We start from the raw sequence: 18,393 nt of genomic DNA on the forward strand, positions 1-18,393 counted from the left end.
TACAATTAGTTTTAAACTGTAGAAGTAAGTGGGCATAGTACAGTACACTTGGATGCACCTACAAGCAAGACAAGTTTCTGAATTTACAGCTACTAATTCTCGGACTGTAAATATTATTTCCATTTTACACAACACAGCAGGTCAAATTGAAGTCAATCCAGCATCCATCTCTCCTTTGCTTGAATCTAAAGTATTAGGCAATTGGTTTCAGTTCTAGCACCTGGTGTGAAAGTTCATATTCCAGGCCTGTCCATTATAAATACTTATATTTTGCATACATTGAACAGTCATGGAATACACGCTCAGTCACAGATTTGGACTTGGCAAATATATTTCGGTCACCGGGTACTGAAACCTTTAAGTATGCAGTCCATTGTTTTCTGTGTATCGAGTGATGTTCTGTGTGACTTCTACTTTAAGGCAATTTGTGTTTGTTCATTCCATTGCTATACATTCAAAAATATGGACATTAGGTAAAGACAGAACTGTGCCAATTATGATGTTTATGACTGTTCAGCTAGAAATAAATGTACTGCTATTGATTCAGTAATTAATTCAAAAGTGTACACCCATACCAACTCCCTAGTTAACTAGATAAAAGAAAGAAGGTGCAACAAAGATCATAAAAACACGAGCGTTCAAGCAATTGCTTCATACTTTATGCTTGTTCGCTTGCAGTGTTGAAACATGCCGCTTAATTTGTCATATAGCGAAAATTAAGTGAAGCTTCATTAAATTGGCATTTGATATTCATTGTGAAGATCATTAAAAGTAACTGTTTAATCATTGTTAACACCAATTCACCAGAAAATGAACCCATGAAATAGACCAAATAGGCAGCATGTCTTAGTTTTTGAATGCAAACCACCTGAACTATTGACATTAAAATGATAATGATAATTACACATAATATAGTTTTTGATTATGTAGCAATGGTTATTAAACACTAACATCACTAGAATTTTTTCTGGCTATTAACAAGGATGTGGAGCCACCATTAAGAATATGGACAATTTTCTTGAAATCATAACATACCATAATCTTACCTTTCATATCCACAGTTTGTGGTAATATCAAAGGAAAATTAGATCTCTTTGAACCTTGTAGGTAGTATGTAATTGTTCAGAGTAGTCATAATGAGCTCATTTGAAAAAACATAACTTCACACTAAGACAGCCATCTTATTAGCAAAATATATAAGTCCTTATTTCAAAAATTAACATAAAACACACTGAAGTGTGTCAGTATTGTTAAAAAGTGACTCATTTAAATGGACCTCAGTACCAAAGCTGTGTCGGTAAAAAATCCAATGTTGCATGGAATATTATCCGAATGCCTTTTCAAATGTGTGCATTGGTGTGTACTATGTTTGGCTTAATTTTATTATATATTAAATACAAGAAGCTTTGAACCTAATCATGCAAATCAGTTTACAACAAAAGTTGTCCCTGATACAATATGCTCTTTTACAGCAATGCTTTGAATACAATGCCACTCAGTTTTACAGTACATTTTGCACTGCTTTTCAAGTTTAAAATGGTCACCAACAACTTTTTTTTTATAGTTGTGCAGTTAAAGCGATTAAGAGCATTTCATATTTTTGAATCTGATTTCAATGCAGGTTTTATTATTGATCAATTTCAATCAATCAAAAAGATCTACAAATGATAATGATTGAGTAACATCACATGAAACAAAACACTTTATTCACTGGGGTAGTTGTTGCGACACTACAATTAACTTCAAAGCTACTGGGTTACAGAAGAGAAGATTGGTCAGGTTCCTATGCTTAACTTATCCAGAAATCAATGCTGCAACTCCCTGCACGGATGGAATATCAGATGCGAACAGTATGGGCTGGGCTGTGATGCGGACTGTGGTGCTGATGAGTAGCTTTTATTCGATGGTAACGGTCAAGCCTCACAGAATGATGGCCACGTGAGCGAGTTACTGAAATTTGACCATGATGCCTTATCCCAGGCTGAAGAGAAAAGCAACTTTTACAGCTTAAGCATTTTATTCTTTTTTTATCTTCAACCTGTCGATCAATAGCAATACAGTTAAACTTGAGAATTTGAAGATACAGTTTAACCACCTGATAAACAGAGCATTTCACACCTAATTAAATTTGTTATCCTGTGGAGGCTCTTATTAACATTGCTGATGTATACTTGTAGCACTGGGATAAGCATTGTTACTGCTAGTGTCACTTTGGCCCAGTGGTATTATTCTACCAATAGTAGTCTATAGTGAGTTAGAAGGCTATGGATACAAGCCCACCTTCCCCAAGGACTAATCTCGGCTGAAACCTCGTTACAGTACTGAGAAAGTGTGCATTTCAGAGGTACTGTCTTTTGGATGAGAAATGGAACCAAGTTTCCTTGTTCAGGTTAATGTAAAAGACGCCATGCCACAATTCAAAAAGCATGGGAAGTTTTCCTGATGTCCTGACCAAAAAAGCAGATTAACTGGTCACTCGTTGCATTTGCTGTGCATAAGTTAACACACCCACATCTTACAGCTTGCACAGTCAGCTATTCAACAATGGGAGCCACAACACCCAAACACATTGTACCACATTCACTGACACACTTCCCTCTCTCTTGCAGGAGAAGGTGGCGCACAACCAGAGGTAGAAGGAGCTAACCAGCGGGGAACGACCACAGCTGCAAGCCTTTGCCCCCATGGAGGAAAAGGTGCCAGTCGTCACTGGAGCAGCCATGACTGAGGCCATGGCCAGCGGCAGGGCCGAGGCCATAGCAGTTGATGGTATGTTCCTAACTAATCCATTTTCTCACATCCCACTTTCCCCTCATCCCACAATCTCTTCTGATAGCTATAGATAGTGTAAGCATTCACCTCTTATGTCCTGCAAACCAACCCTGACCTCACTACAATCATACCCTTGCGCCTTTTTCATTTCAGATACCCATGTGCAGCCACCTAGCCAGGCAGTGGCATGGGAGTGTGAAGGCCAAGAGGAGCAGGACATTGATGATGAAGAAACACTGTCACTTAAACTTATGATCACTGCGGAGACCACCAACAAACCAAAAGAATCAAATTCACTGACTAACTCCAGTTTAAGAAACAAAATAAACAAACTGACAAGATTTCACTTTTATACTCAAACCAAAACCAACACAAATTAAACATGAACTCACAGTTAAATCGCCGTCGACATGTATATTTTAAAGGTTACGTTAATTATCAGATGCAACAAAGATAGGACTGCTCAGAGGATTTGTAAGGACTATCAGCAAGAGGGTGCCAAACAGTCCCAAAGTACATCAAAATCAGAAACTTCCTCAGGTAGTTTTCCAAGTCCTGTCCTCCAAGATACAAATACAGAAGAAATGATGACCCATTGATAGCGAGCGATGCAATCTTCCCTTTAACAGTTCTGTCTTGTTGCTTCTCTGCCAACCTCTGCCTTGCCCACAACTGTCCTGATGGCGTGGCTCCACTGATAACTCTTTAAGTCACCGAGGACAGCTCCCATAAGTCATATTCGCCAATGGTCAGCTCTGAGTTCAACTTCCACAGTCTGCAGCCTGTCTTTTTAAAACAACTGCCAACAGCTCCCAGCTTGTCTCTTTAAAACAACAGCTGGCTGTTTTTGCTTCCACTCACTGCAGAGTATTCTTCTAAACTGAAACCTGAGCTCCAATCACATGTCTCTGGTCACACCTCTGATTATAAGACTGTGTTTCAAACTGGTTAGGACCAGTTTTGTCTTTCCAAAATCCTCTGGAGTTTTCAGTTTCATTTCCAGTAAATGACTGCCTCAGGAAAAAACACAAGTTTTGATTCAGAAGTCATAGCACTTAACAGTCCATTTAATAGGTCAGCTATATAGAACACGGTCTGCACATGGGAACTCCATCACAATCTCAACTCACAGCCATCAGGTCTGATACTGGCACTGCATGCACTTTAGGGGGTAGCATAGAGGTGGGATCTGCACATGGTGAGTCACCAGGCACAAGTGGCCTGCAGCCTGGGAAGGGGAAAAGGATAGCTTGGGTGTCAGCTCCCCACAGGGCATGGGTTCTGCAGCAGAGGGCTTCGATGGGTGGCATACAGAAAAAAAAGAATGGGTAAGTTCACAGAAATGCTTGGTGTAAAGGCTGGCTCGGGTCTCCAAAAGAAACCCGACCTGAGCCCGACAGAACCACATCTGACCCTGAGCCTGACCTGGCCCGAGTCCTTCCATTTTTTCCCGCGCACGACCCATCCTGACCATCAGTTAACCTACCTTCCATTTTTCACTTTGTTGCTGATCTGCACAAGCTTAAAATAACTGTAACTAAACCACGTTTCTAGTCCAAAAATTACATTAACATTGGAACCACTTACCTGAGGTTGTGATAGAGCGTGTATGACCTGGCCTAACCCGAACCGAGCCCAAATACCGGACCCGGAGTTGAACCGGATAGCCTGGCTGGATCATGGATGTGCTTGCTGTTTGTTCCCTTCCTCCACCTCCTTCTCCCGAGGTGCTTACCATATCCCTGGTGGTAATGGTTGGGTCTTCACAATGGCCAGGTTGTAGAGGATACAGCAGACCACCACGAATCAAGACACCTTCTTTGGCGAGTACTGGAAGGCTCATCCAGAGAAATTGAGGCAGTGAAGCCAATCCTTCAGCACTCCAATGGTCTGCTCGATGATGTTTCACGTGGCAGCATGGTGTTCACTCTGTGCATGCTGGCTACATATGGGGTTGGATTGCGGAGGGCAGTCATGAGCCAGGTGTAGAGTGGATAGCCCTGGTCACCCAGCAGCAATTCTGTGGTTTGACGTGATGGCAGAAAGATTGATGGAACAGCGGATTGGTACAAAGCATCCTGACTGCTGCCAGGATAATGGGCATTCATCTGCATGATGCGCTGAGTATGGACGCATACCAACTGCACATTCAGCGAGTGGTAGCCTTTGTGGTTGCAGTACATCTCAGCATTGAAATGTGGTGCCTGCAAAGCCACATGTGTGCAGTCAATGATTCCCTGCACCATGGTGAAGCCCACTATCCTGGCAAAGCCATGTGCATGCACTGCCTGTTTCTCTCTCTGTTCAGAGGGAACATAATGAAGTCCCCTTTCCTGGCATAAAGAGCCTCTGTCACCTCTCTGCTGCAGCAGTGAACAGTGAACTGAGAGATGTTAGATATGTCACCTGCTCCAGCCTGGTAGCATCCTGACGCAAAGAAATTCATGGCCATTGTCACTTTCTCAGTCACTGGCTGCAGGTCTGACTGCAAGAGGTGGCAGAGTTCTGTGAGTATCTCCTTCGTAAAGTGCAGATGACATATATACTGTTCCTGGCTTAGATGGAGGTAAGAGAAGTGCTCCCAAAAGACCCTAGGTGGTTATGGGCTCCTGCTGAGAGCCCTTTTAGAACTATAGAACCATAAACAAAATTACAGCACAGAAGGAGGCCATACAGTCCATCGTGTCAGTGCTGGCCAAAAAATCTAGCCGCCCAATCTAGTCCCACCTTCCAGCACCTCGTCTGTAGCCTTGCAGATTACAGCACTTTAGGTGCAGGTCCAGGTACCTTTTAAAAGAATTGAGGGCTTCTGCCTCCACCACCATTCCGGGCAGTGAATTCCAGACACCCACCACCCTCTGGGTGAAAAAGCTTTTCCTCATGTCCCCTCTAATCCTTCTACCAATCACCTTAAATCTGTGCCCCCTGGTAATTGACTTCTCAGCTAGGGGCAACAGGTCCTTCCTGTCTACTCTACCTAGGCCCCTCATAATTTTGTACACCTCAATTAAGTCACCCCTCAGCCTCCTCTGTCCGAAGGAAAACAACCCTACCCAATCCAATCTTTCCTCATAGCTGCAACTTTCAAGCCCTGGGAACATTCTTGTAAATCTCCTCCATATTCTCTCCAGAGCAATTATGTCCTGTAGTGTGGTGACTAGAACTGTACGCAATACTCCAGCGTTTTATACAGTTTCAGCATTACATCCCTGCTTTTGTATTCTATACTTCAGCCAATAAATGAAAGCATTCCATATGCCTTCTTCACCATTCTATCTACCTGTCCTGCCACCTTCAGGGACCGATGGACATGCTTTCCAAGGTCATTCACTTCTTCTACCCCTCTCAATATCCTCCCGTTTATTGTGTAATCTCTCACTTTATTTGCCCTTCCCAAATGCATTACCTCACACTTCTCTGCGATTGAATTCCATTTGACACTTTTCTGCCCACTCGACCAAACCATTGATATTAGAACATGAGAACATTACAGCGCAGTACAGGCCCTTCGGCCCTCGATGTTGCGCCGACCTGTGAAACCATCTGACCTACACTATTCCATTTTCATCCATATATCTATCCAATGACCACTTAAATGCCCTTAAAGTTGGCGAGTCTACTACTGTTGCAGGCAGGGCGTTCCACGCTCCTACTACTCTCCGAGTAAAGAAACTACCTCTAACATCTGTCCTATATCTATCACCCCTCAACTTAAAGCTATGTCCCCTCGTGTTTGCCATCACCATCCGAGGAAAAAGACTCTCACTATCCACCCTATCTAACCCTCTGATTATCTTATACGTCTCTATTAAGTCACCTCTCCTCCTCCTCCTCTCCAACGAAAACAACCTCAAGTCCCTCATATCATTCTGGAGTCTACAGCTGTCCTCTTCACTATCAACTACACGACCAATTTTGGTGTCATCAGCAAATTTCCCAATCATGCCTCCCACATTTAAGTCCAAATCATTAATATATACCACAAACAGCAAGGGTCCCAACACTGAGCTCTTTGGAACTCCACTGGAAACCGCTTTCCATTTGCAAAAACATCTTTCGATTACTACCCTTTGTTTCCTGTCACTGAGCCAATTTTGGATCCAAGCTGCCACATTCCCCTGCATTCAATGGGCTTTCACTTTTCTGACAAGTCTACTATGCGGGACCTTGTCAAATGCCTTACTAAAATCAATTTAGACCACATCCACTGCACGACCCTCATCAATACTTCTTGTTACTTACTCAAAAACTCAACCAAATTAGTAAGACATGACCTTCCCTTAACAAATCCATGCTGACTATCCCTGATTAATCCATGCCTTTCTAAGTGGCAGTTTATCCCGCCCCTCAGAATTGATTCTAATAATTTACCCACCACCAAGGTCAGCCTGACCAGCCTATACTTATTTGGCCTATCCCTCGCACCCTTTTTAAACAATGGTATAATGTTAGCAGACCTCCAATCCTCTGGCACCTCACCTGTATTCAGTGAGGATTTGAAGATGATCCTCAGCGCATCCACTATTTCCTTCCTGGCTTCCTTTAACAACCTCAGATGCAATCCATCCGGTCATTCACTTCTTCTACCCCTCTCAATATCCTCCCGTTTATTGTGTAATCTCTCACTTTATTTGCCCTTCCCAAATGCATTACCTCACACTTCTCTGCGATTGAATTCCATTTGACACTTTTCTGCCCACTCGACCAAACCATTGATATTAGAACATAAGAACATTACAGCGCAGTACAGGCCCTTCGGCCCTCGATGTTGCGCCGACCTGTGAAACCATCTGACCTACACTATTCCATTTTCATCCATATATCTATCCAATGACCCTGGCAATTTATCCACTTTCAAGGATGTCAGACCCTCTAGTACTTCCTATCTGATTATCCTTATTGTATCTAATATTTCACACTCCTCCTCTTTTACTACAATGTCTGCATCATCCCTCTCCTTTGTGAAGACAGAGACAAAAAACTCATTAAGAACCCTGCCCATGTCTTCTGCATCCACGTGTATTTCCCTTGTACATCTCTGATAGGCCGTATCCTTTCCTTTGCATAGATTTAAGGTGAGAGGGAGAAGGTTTAAAGGGGATCAAAGGGGTAAATTTTTCACACAAAGAATAGTGGGTATCTTGAATGAACTGCCTGAGGAGGTGGTGGAGGCAGGAACAGTAGCGACCTTTAAGAGGCATCTGGACAGGTACTTGAATGAGCAAGGCATAGAGGGATATGGAATTAATGCAGGCAGATGGGATTAGTACAGATAGGCATTATGGTCGGCATGGACGCGGTGGGCCGAAGAGCCTGTTTCTATGCTGTACGACTCTATGACTCTTGCTCTTAATGTACTGATAAAATATCTTTGGTTTTCCTTGATTTTACCTGCCAGTAATTTCTCATGCCCTCTCTTTGCTTTTCTAATTTCCCTTTTTACTTCACCCCTGCACTTTCTATATTTCTCTAAGCTTCCTAAAGTATTACGTTTTTTGTGATTGTCATAAGCTTTCTTTTTCTGCTTTAACACCCTGTAAGCTTCCAGATAACCAGGGGGCTCTAGATTTGGCCGTACAACCTTTTATCTTTAAGGGGACGTGCCTACACTGTGCCTGTAGAATCTCACTTTTGAATGCCTCCCACTGGTTTGCCACTGATCTTCCTTCAAATAGCTGTATCCAGTCTACTTTTGCCAGATCACCTCTCAGTTTCGTAAAATTTGCCTTCCCCAAATTTAGAACTTTTACTCCTGTTTTATCTTTGTCCTTTTCCATGATTATGCTAAAAGTAACTATTATGCTATCTCCAAATGATCACCTAATGCTACATCATCCACTTGCCCAGTTTCATTACTGAAGACTAAATCTAGAATTGCACCTCCTCTTGTTGGGCTTGCTACGTGCTGGCTAAAAAAGTTCTCTTGAAAGCAGTTCAAGAATTTTGTGCCCTCTATGCCCTTCACACTGAATTGTCTCCCTCCTCCTCCCTCTATGAGCAGCTTGTCTGCTTCTTTACTGCCCCTGCTCCAATTCCCTCCTGCAGCCCAAGGTGAACTGCAACTCTAGCTCCCGCGACTGGGAGAAAGTGATGTGCCAGAACCCTCGCCGTCACAGTCAACACCTTTTCCATATGCAGCACCACTCCTTGCTAGGGTGGCCATTGGTGGAGGCCAAGAATACCGGAAACAGACCCTGTCCCCCGGGCTGCCAACCCCCATGCACGCACATACACAAAAATGGCTACGAGCTTAAGCCCTGCTGATATAATTAATTAAAATAAGCACAGAGCCAGATGTGCAAAAATCCACACTGTCCATTACAAAACCAGATGAATGGCCACCTTACTCCTTGCAGAGTTCATCAACTCCTCATCCACCCAGCACTTCCACAGACTCAAAAAGAGCCAGCAGAAGTTAATCAGAAACTAACTGCAAGTTGTTGATGATCCCTTTAAATAGTGCTGGCAGGGAAGGGGTTGGGTGTGGGCGGCTCCTTCGTGCTGCTGTCAGCTACAGCAGCGAGGTTGAAAATGGTAGCAGTGGCTTCAAATCAGTATTACATGTTGACTGACGTCACGATCTGCCTAGTCTGCATACTTCTGCCACATGCTCCTAGTGCCCATGCTAACACCCTCACCAAGATGGCATTTGGTGCAGGCCACACTGGAAGTGTGCACATGTGGTGCAGGCATCATTTTGTGACAAAAGTGGCACCCGAAGTGCCAAAACTACAGACACTATGGAGCCCGATTTTGTGGCCGTTAGGTTTAAATAGAAGGTTCCATTAACTTCCATTCATTTGTGGCTTTAAGTTTTTGTTGGGCACCTAGCCATCAAATAGTAAGACATGAATTTGTGGCCTTGATTCTAAAACATTCTGAGTTCTGAATCTTATCTTGCTGTCTCTGAGAAATGCTAATCAGAGACCAGGCACTTCACTGCAGGTGGGGGAAAAGAATCAGTTAGTGAGTCATCTGTGACCACTTTAATTCACTCCCAAGCAGCCTGCTCAAGAACAGTGAGACAGATTCTTGGAAGCAGATCAACCTTTTGCCCATTGAAAGTGTATCATAAATTAGTGTAATGAATGGAATCACGAGACTTAATAGGGGATCTGGGAATAACTGTTGGCTGATCACCATTAAGATCTGGACAATGTGAAAAAGCAATTAAACATGATGAAATATGTATCCTTAACACAGATCTCTGGAGGTTATGCATTGATCAGATCACATTTGGCGTATTGATTGCAGTTCTGATTACCCCGCCACAGAAACATAGGTAAAGATTGGAGAAGTAGAAAGAAGATCATGAAGAGTTACCCCCAAATATAAAGACGATGAGTTGTGAGGAAAGATTATAGAACCTGGTAAGTACTAAAGCCTAAAATATGGCAGTTACGAGGGACATCATTGAGCTATATCTAATATGACATGGGAAACCCAGAGGACTACTTCAAAGTAGGCCAGGTAATTAGGACCAAAGGAAGTTCATTTAAATTATGAGTAATAGCTTTTTAGAAGATGTTCTTTACTCGACATGGTAAAATGTTTGGAACATTCTCCCAGGAGAGTGGTACAGAAAGAAACATTAGGGACATTCAGACTGAGACAAGATGCTAGAATAGGTGAGTTTAGACTTCTCTTGTTCTTGACTTTTCTTCTATTCTTAGGATACAACAGGTAGAGATGTGAAAAAACAACTAGACAATAGGATTAGGGAGAACTGGAGACATGATTATGTTATATACTAGTTAAAGCAACAATATTTTTACAGTTTGTGAATAGCCATATGATTGACTTCAAAGAACAAAGAATAGTACAGCACAGAACAGGCCATTCGGCCCTCCAAGCCTGCGCCGATCTTGATGCCTGCCTAAACTAAAACCTTCTGCACTTCCGGGGTCTGTATCCCTCTATTTCCATCCTTTTCGTGTATTTGTCAAGATGCCTCTTAAACGTCTCTATGGTACCTGCTTCCACCACCTCCCCCGGCAACAAGTTCCAGGCACTCACCAGCCTCTGTGTAAAGAACTTGCCTCGCACATCCCCTCTAAACTTTGCCCCTCTCACCTTAAACCTATGTCCCCTAGTAACTGACTCTTCCACCCTGGGAAAAAGCTTCTGACTATCCACTCTGTCCATGCCGGTTATAACTTTGTAAACCTCCATCATGTCGCCCCTCCACCTCCGTCGTTCCAGTGAAAACAATCCGAGTCGATCCAACCTCTCCTCATAGCTAATGCCCTCCAGACCAGGCAACATCCTGGTACACCTCTTCTGTACCCTCTCCAAAGTTTCCACGTCCTTCTGGTAGTGTGGCGACCAGAATTGCACACAATATTCTAAGTGTGGCCTAACTAAAGTTCTGTACAGCTGCAGCATGACTTGCCAATTTTTATACTCTATGCCCCGACCGATGAAGGCAAGCATGCCGTATGCCTTCTTGACTACCTTATCCACCTGCGTTGCCACTTTCAGTGACCTGTGGACCTGTACGCCCAGATCTCTCTGCCTGTCAATACTCCGAAGGGTTCTGCCATTTACTGTATACTTCCCACCTGCATTAGAACTTCCAAAATGCATTACCTCACATTTTTCCAGATTAAACTCCATCTGCCATTTCTCCGCCCAAGTCTCCAACCGATCTATATCCTGCTGTATCCTCTGACAATCCTCATCACTGTCCGCAACTCCACCAACCTTTGTGTCGTCCGCAAACTTGCTAATCAGACCAGCTACATTTTCCTCCAAATCATTTCTATATACTACAAACAGCAAAGGTCCCAACACTGATCCCTGCGGAACGCCACTAGTCACATCCCTCCATTCAGAAAAACACCCTTCCACTGCTACCCTCTGTCTTCTATGACCGAGCCAGTTCTGTATCCATCTTGCCAGCTCCCCTCTGATCCCGTGTGACTTCACCTTTTGTACCAGTCTGCGATGAGGGACCTTGTCAAAAGCTTTACTGAAGTCCATATAGATAACATCCACTGCCCTTCCCTCATCAATCATCTTCGTCACTTCCTCAAAAAACTCAATCAAATTAGTGAGACACGACCTCCCCTTCACAAAACCATGCTGCTTCTTGCTAATAAGTCCATTTGTTTCCAAATGGGAGTAAATCCTGTCCCGAAGAATCCTCTCTAATAATTTCCCTACCACTGACGTAAGGCTTACCGGCCTATAATTTCCTGGATTATCCTTGCTACCCTTCTTAAACAAAGGAACAACATTGGCTATTCTCCAGTCCTCTGGGACCTCACCTGTAGCCAATGAGGATGCAAAGATTTCTGTCAAGGCCCCAGCAATTTCTTCCCTTGCCTCCTTCAGTATTCTGGGGTAGATCCCATCAGGCCCTGGGGACTTATCTACCTTAATGCTTTGTAAGACACCCAACACCACATCCTTTTTGATAATGAGATGACTGAGACTATCTACACTTCCTTCCCTCGGCTCATCATCCACCAAGTCCTTCTCCTTGGTGAATACTGATGCAAAGTACTCATTTAGTACCTCGCCCATTTCCTCTGGCTCCACACATAGATTCCCTTCTCTGTCCTCGAGTGGGCCAACCCTTTCCCTGGTTACCCTCTTGCTCTTTTTATACGTATAAAAAGCCTTGGGATGTTCCTTAATCCTGTTTGGCAATGACTTTTCATGACCCCTTTTAGCCCTCCTGACTCCTTGCTTAAGTTCCTTCCTACTGTCTTTATATTCCTCAAGGGATTTGTCTGTTCCTAGCCTTCCAGCCCTTACAAATGCTTCCTTTTTCTTTTTGACGAGGCTCACAATATCCCGCGTTATCCAAGGTTCCCGAAACTTGCCAAACTTATCCTTCTTCCTCACAGGAACATGCTGGTCCTGGATTCTAATCAACTGACATTTGAAAGATTCCCACATGTCAGATGTTGATTTACCCTCAAATAGCTGCCCCCCATCTAAATTCCTCAGTTCCTGCCTAATATTGTTATAATTAGCCTTCCCCCAATTTAGCACCTTCACCCGAGGACTACTCTTATCCTTATCCACAAGTACCTTAAAACTTATGGAATTATGGTCACTGTTCCCGAAATGCTCCCCTACTGAAACTTCGACCACCTGGCCAGACATATTCCCCAATACCAGGTCCAGTACGGCCCCATCCCTAGTTGGACTATCTACGTATTGTTTCAAGAAGCCCTCCTGGATGCTCCTAACAAATTCTGCCCCATCCAAGCCCCTAGCACTAAGTGAGTCCCAGTCAATATAGGGGAAGTTAAAATCACCCACCACTACAACCCTGCTACCTTTACATCTTTTCAAAATCTGTCTACATATCTGCTCCTCTACCTCCCGCTGGCTGTTGGGAGGCCTGTCGTAAACCCCCAACATCGTGACTGCACCTTTCCTATTCCTGAGCTCCACCCATATTGCCTCGCTGCATCACCCCTCCGACGTGTCCTCCCGCAGTACAGCTGTGATATTCTCCTTAATCAGTAATGCAACTCCCCCACCCTTTTTACATCCCCCTCTATCCCGCCTGAAGCTTCTAAATCCTGGAACATTTAGCTGCCAATCCTGTCCTTCCCTCAACCAAGTCTCTGTAATAGCAACAACATCATAGTTCCAACATCATACTTCATTTCATTATAAAAGGATATGACAAAATGTTTCCAGTGTCAGCTGAAAACCCATCCTTATGTTTTTTACAATATTACTATAATTTTACTTAAAATGTTTTCAACTTCCTGTTTCAATTATTTGTATGTTAAAATAGCACCTGAACTGAAAAACCTTAAGTCTTAAAATAATTGCCAATAGATATCGAAGTAGACAATAACAAACAACAGACTACGAAAACATAAAGTTCTGGATTTTGTGTTGATAATGATGGCAAAACTGTCAGCGTTTACTGCCATTACTTCACTGATCCCAAGAGCAACCTTGGGAGTTTGCACATGCACTGTTGACAGCGGAAATCCAGAAGTTGTTGTCAGTTATGCTACGCTTCTCCAGAGGTATGCTGTTGAGGTCCTCCCAGACCGCAAACAATAACAACAATCATTGGGAAATCTATGAACTGATGACGTTTACGCTTTTAGTCTTGCTGTGAAAACCCTTGAAAAAGTTACAGCCTGTTGAATGAGGTGCAACTGGGTTTTTAACAGTGTACTAGCTTCATTATTACTGCTAAACCCCCTCACTGGCTCTGAAAAACTAATTTCATATTTTAGGAATGTCAAATTTCTCCATTGTGATAAATTCCACACATTTGTAATTTTTAAAGTTGTTTTTTTTTTCTTTATTTTAGCTTCTATCTTAATCCAATCAAATCATGTATTCTGCCATCTGAAATTTTAAAATAAAGGGATTCAGTACTTTTAAGTTCCTGGTTTGCTGTGTGTGAGAATATTTCAATGTGTTTGTCTGCTTACCCTGCGTGCAGTCATCACTGCTGCTGCACATAATAGGTCATCCCCTTGACTTGGTACCAGAGTTAAACTTCCATTAGGAAAGGGGAAGCCCGTACCACAGAGATCACAAAATCTTTGTGGGCAGTTCCTGTGAGGTCAACTGCGAGCATCATTGCTTCACTGACCACAAAATCCGGAAGGAAATATCCACTGTAGTTCAAATAAATGCATGTAATTAACATTGTGACAATTTAAAACATGATTACTTTGAATTAATTGTGCAAAATATTATAGACTCTGTCAAATGTTACTTTGTGCTATAAACTCAAATGTCAGATGATATAATTGTTGTTTTTTTGATTAGGTTTCAGCTGCTTTATTAATTTATTATTTACTAAAGTTTTCAAAAAATTCAGTAATGTAATTTCTTATTCATAACACTGAAGAGGTCAAACATTTGATGAGCTGAAGTTCCCTTTAATTGGCAATATTAGTCTGGTTCTGAAGGGTTGGCATCCAAACACCCCCAACTCTAAAATGTTAACAACTCACACAAATAACTTTTGACAATTGATATGTACCCAAAGTCAGTATTTTCCAACAGTTTGTGATTTGGCCCTTCAGAGCATCTTTGCAATATCAACACAAGTGTTATGATCTATCAGATAAACTGCAATAGAACTGGCAAAAATTCAAACCAATATTCTATAGTCCCATTAGTTTAAAATAAACTAGGTCACTGAAAAGAATATTGAGAAGCTTTAAGAATAAAATGGCATTATGCAAATTGTATTATTACCTGTTAAAATGATGTTATGCTTTTCATCATTACCATGAACAGTGGTTTCCAACTTTATTACACCTCTTGTGTCTAATTTATTATTCCTTCCCCAGAAAGATTGTTGCCACCTTGAGACTATAAATTAGAATTACAACAAAAGCATCTCAGGAACTAATTATAAATACATTGGGGTCAATTTCTGTTTTGCTACTATCCCATTTGCATTTAAAAATGGGATAGTAGCAGGGTTCAAAACCTAAATTTTGGGAAGGCCACCATTCTAGCAGACAGAGCTCCCATCAGAAACAGGCAGGAAGCAAATATAAAAACAAGGGACACAGTTAAGACCCCTGATGCCATTAGCAGTACAAGTTTGGAGGTGGCTATTTCCAGCGTGAATTGCAGAATTCCTTATGAACAATCAGGGAAAGCTAGATGGAGCTTTGAGAGATATTTTTATGCCAGTCATTTGTGGGTTTTGCTTCTTGAAGGCTTTCAAATTTAATGTATATGGTGTATAATTTAATGGTATCGGCTCAGCACGCATGTTGCTGCTGTACTGAAGTTTTGCTTTTTATTTCCAAAGCTAAGAAGCCTCCCCTTTAAGCTACTCCTGGGGCTCTTCACTTTCAGCCACCTGCCCGATTTCCTGCCTCCAGATCAGTGAGTTGCATATTGTGAAACATGTTTTGCCAACGTAGCTTGTTGGCTGCATTAGAAAGAAACAGAAACAGTACTTGCATTTCTATAGCACCTTTCACAACCTCAGGACATCTCAAAGAGCTGTTCAACCAATGAAGTACTTTTGAAGTGTACTCATTGCAATGTAGAAAATACAGCCAATTTGTGTACAGCAAGGTCCCACTAACAGCAATGTGATAATGACCATTTAATCTGTCTTTTTCATGATGTTAGTTAACGGATAAACATCAGCTAGGACACTGTGGAGAACTCCCCTGCTGTTTTTCAAAATATTGCCATGGGATCTTTTACATCCAGAAAGGGCAGACAAAGCCTCGATTTAACGTCCCATCGGAAAGATGGATAAGTAAGAGTCATTATAATTAGGACATATAGATAAGGGCCTTTAAAGTCAGTTTTTATCACCAATTTAGAACCCAGGTTTCTCAGATTTTTCAGTTTTTAGTTTTAGCTTTAACAGACATGAGAAAATCATTTTAAACTAAAATCCCCAAAATAACAGGGTATATTTGGAGAAAATCTGTAAAAATTAGTTTTTTATTTTGAAAATTACTGACCCACAAGAAAACAAACAAGAATACAAATACATGAATTGTAATATGTAGCAATACGAGTTAATAAGGCTGTAAAGATTGCAAACAAAGTACTGGAGTTCATTACTGGAAAAACAATGGGGAGGGAATGTTAAGTATATATATTTCTTTTTTATTCTTTCGTGGGATGTGGGTGTCGCTGGCTAGGCCAACATTTATTGCCCATCCCTAATTGCCCTTGAGACAGTGGTTGTGAGCTGCCTTCTTGAACCGCTGCAGTCCTTGGGATGTAGGTTCACTGACAGTGCTGTTAGATGAGTTGAGCTAAATGGCCTGTTTCTGTGCTGTAAATTCGATGTAATTTGATGAAATAAATTATCAGACTGCTTATCCGACATCCAGTACTGAATGAGCAGAAATTTCCTCCAATTAAACACTGAGAAGACTGAAGTAATTGTTTTTGGTCTCCACTCCAAACTCCATTCCCTGGCTACAAACTCCATCCCTCTCCCTGTCAACAGTCTGAGATTAAAACCGTCTGTTCGCAACCTTGGTGTCACGTTTGACCCTGAAATGAGCTTCCAATCACATAATGATGAAGGGTCACTGACCTGAAACGTTAACTCTGCTTCTCTCTCCACAGATGCTGCCAGACCTGCTGAGTATTTCCAGCATTTCTTGTTTGTGTTTCAGATTTCCAGCAACTGCAGTATTTTGCTTTTATTCCAATCACATAGTCATGTCATCACTAAGACAGTCTATTTCCACCTCCATAACATCGCCAACTTCGCCCTGTCTCAGCTCATCTGTTGCTGAAACCCTCATTCATGCCTTTGTTACCTCTAGACTTGATTATTCCAATGCACTCGTGGCTGGTCTCCCACATTCTACCCTCCTGTAAGCTTGAGGTCATCCAAAACTCTGCTGCCCATGTCTTAACTCGCACCAAGTCCCGTTCACCTATCACCCCTGTGCTCGCTGATCTTTATTGGCTCCCGGTCAAGCAATGTCTTGATTTTAAAATTCTCATCCTTGCTTTTAAGTCCCTCCATGACCTCACTCCTCTCTACCTCTGTAATCTCCTCCAGCTCCACAACCCTCCAAGATATCTGCGTTCCTCTAACTCTGGCCTCCTGAGCATCCCAGATTTTAATCGCTCCAACATTGGTGAATGCACCTTCCGTTGCCTAGGCCCCAGGCTCTGGAATTCCCTCCTTACACCTCTTCATTTCTCTACCCCATTTTCCTCCTTTAAGACACTCCTTAAAACTTATCTCTTTGACCAAGGTTTTGGTCATTTGATCTAATATCTCCTTATGTGGCTCAGTGTCACATTTTGTTTTATAAAGCTCCTGTGAAGCGCCTTGGGATATTTAATATGTTAAAAATGCTATATAAATATAAGTTGTTGTTGGAAAGAAACTAACAAGACACAGTCAAGTAATATGACAACTGACAATCACACAGTTCACATACACCACTTTATGGGTCTCAATGTCAATTCCAATAACGCAATGTAAGTTTCCATGATCACAAAATACTGTCAAGCTATCTTAGCAGTAAAAAAACATTTATTGCATTTGTGAATGGACTGTGCACTTCAAAATGTTGGTTTAAAGTAGCATAGCACCACCATAGTAAAGTATAATTATTTGAAAGTCTGCCAAGAATAAAAAAATAGTGATGCTAAACTTTAATTTTATAGTATAGGCTATGAATAGTATATTGTGATTATTGTATGCAGTGTTTCTATCTTGTTAACAACATTGCTGTAGCTATCAAGGCTCTTTAACATGCGTCTACTACAGATGCAACGTGTGTTAAAGGCCGGCTCGGGTCTGCAAATGAAACCCGACCTGAGCCTGACAGAACCACATCCGAACCTGAGCCCGACCCGGCCCGAGTCCTTTCATTTTTTCCCGTGCTTGACCCGACCTGACCATCAGTTAACCTACCTTCCGTTTTTCACTTTGTTGCTTATCTGCACAAGCTTAAAATAACTGTAACAAAACCACCTTTCAAGTCCAAAAAGTACATTAACTTTGGAGCCACTTATAGAGTGTGTCCGACCTGGCCCGACCCTACCCAAACGCCGGACATGGAAGTGCGACCTGACCCTGACACATGTTGTCGGGTCCCGTTGGGTTCGGGTCGGGGAGCCGGCCTTTAATGTGTGTGCAAATTCAGACCTGATCTTTGGTCAGAA

The sequence above is a fragment of the Heterodontus francisci genome, chromosome 18 (genome assembly GCF_036365525.1).
Source record: "Heterodontus francisci isolate sHetFra1 chromosome 18, sHetFra1.hap1, whole genome shotgun sequence".
Classification (NCBI taxonomy): Eukaryota; Metazoa; Chordata; class Chondrichthyes; order Heterodontiformes; family Heterodontidae; genus Heterodontus; species Heterodontus francisci.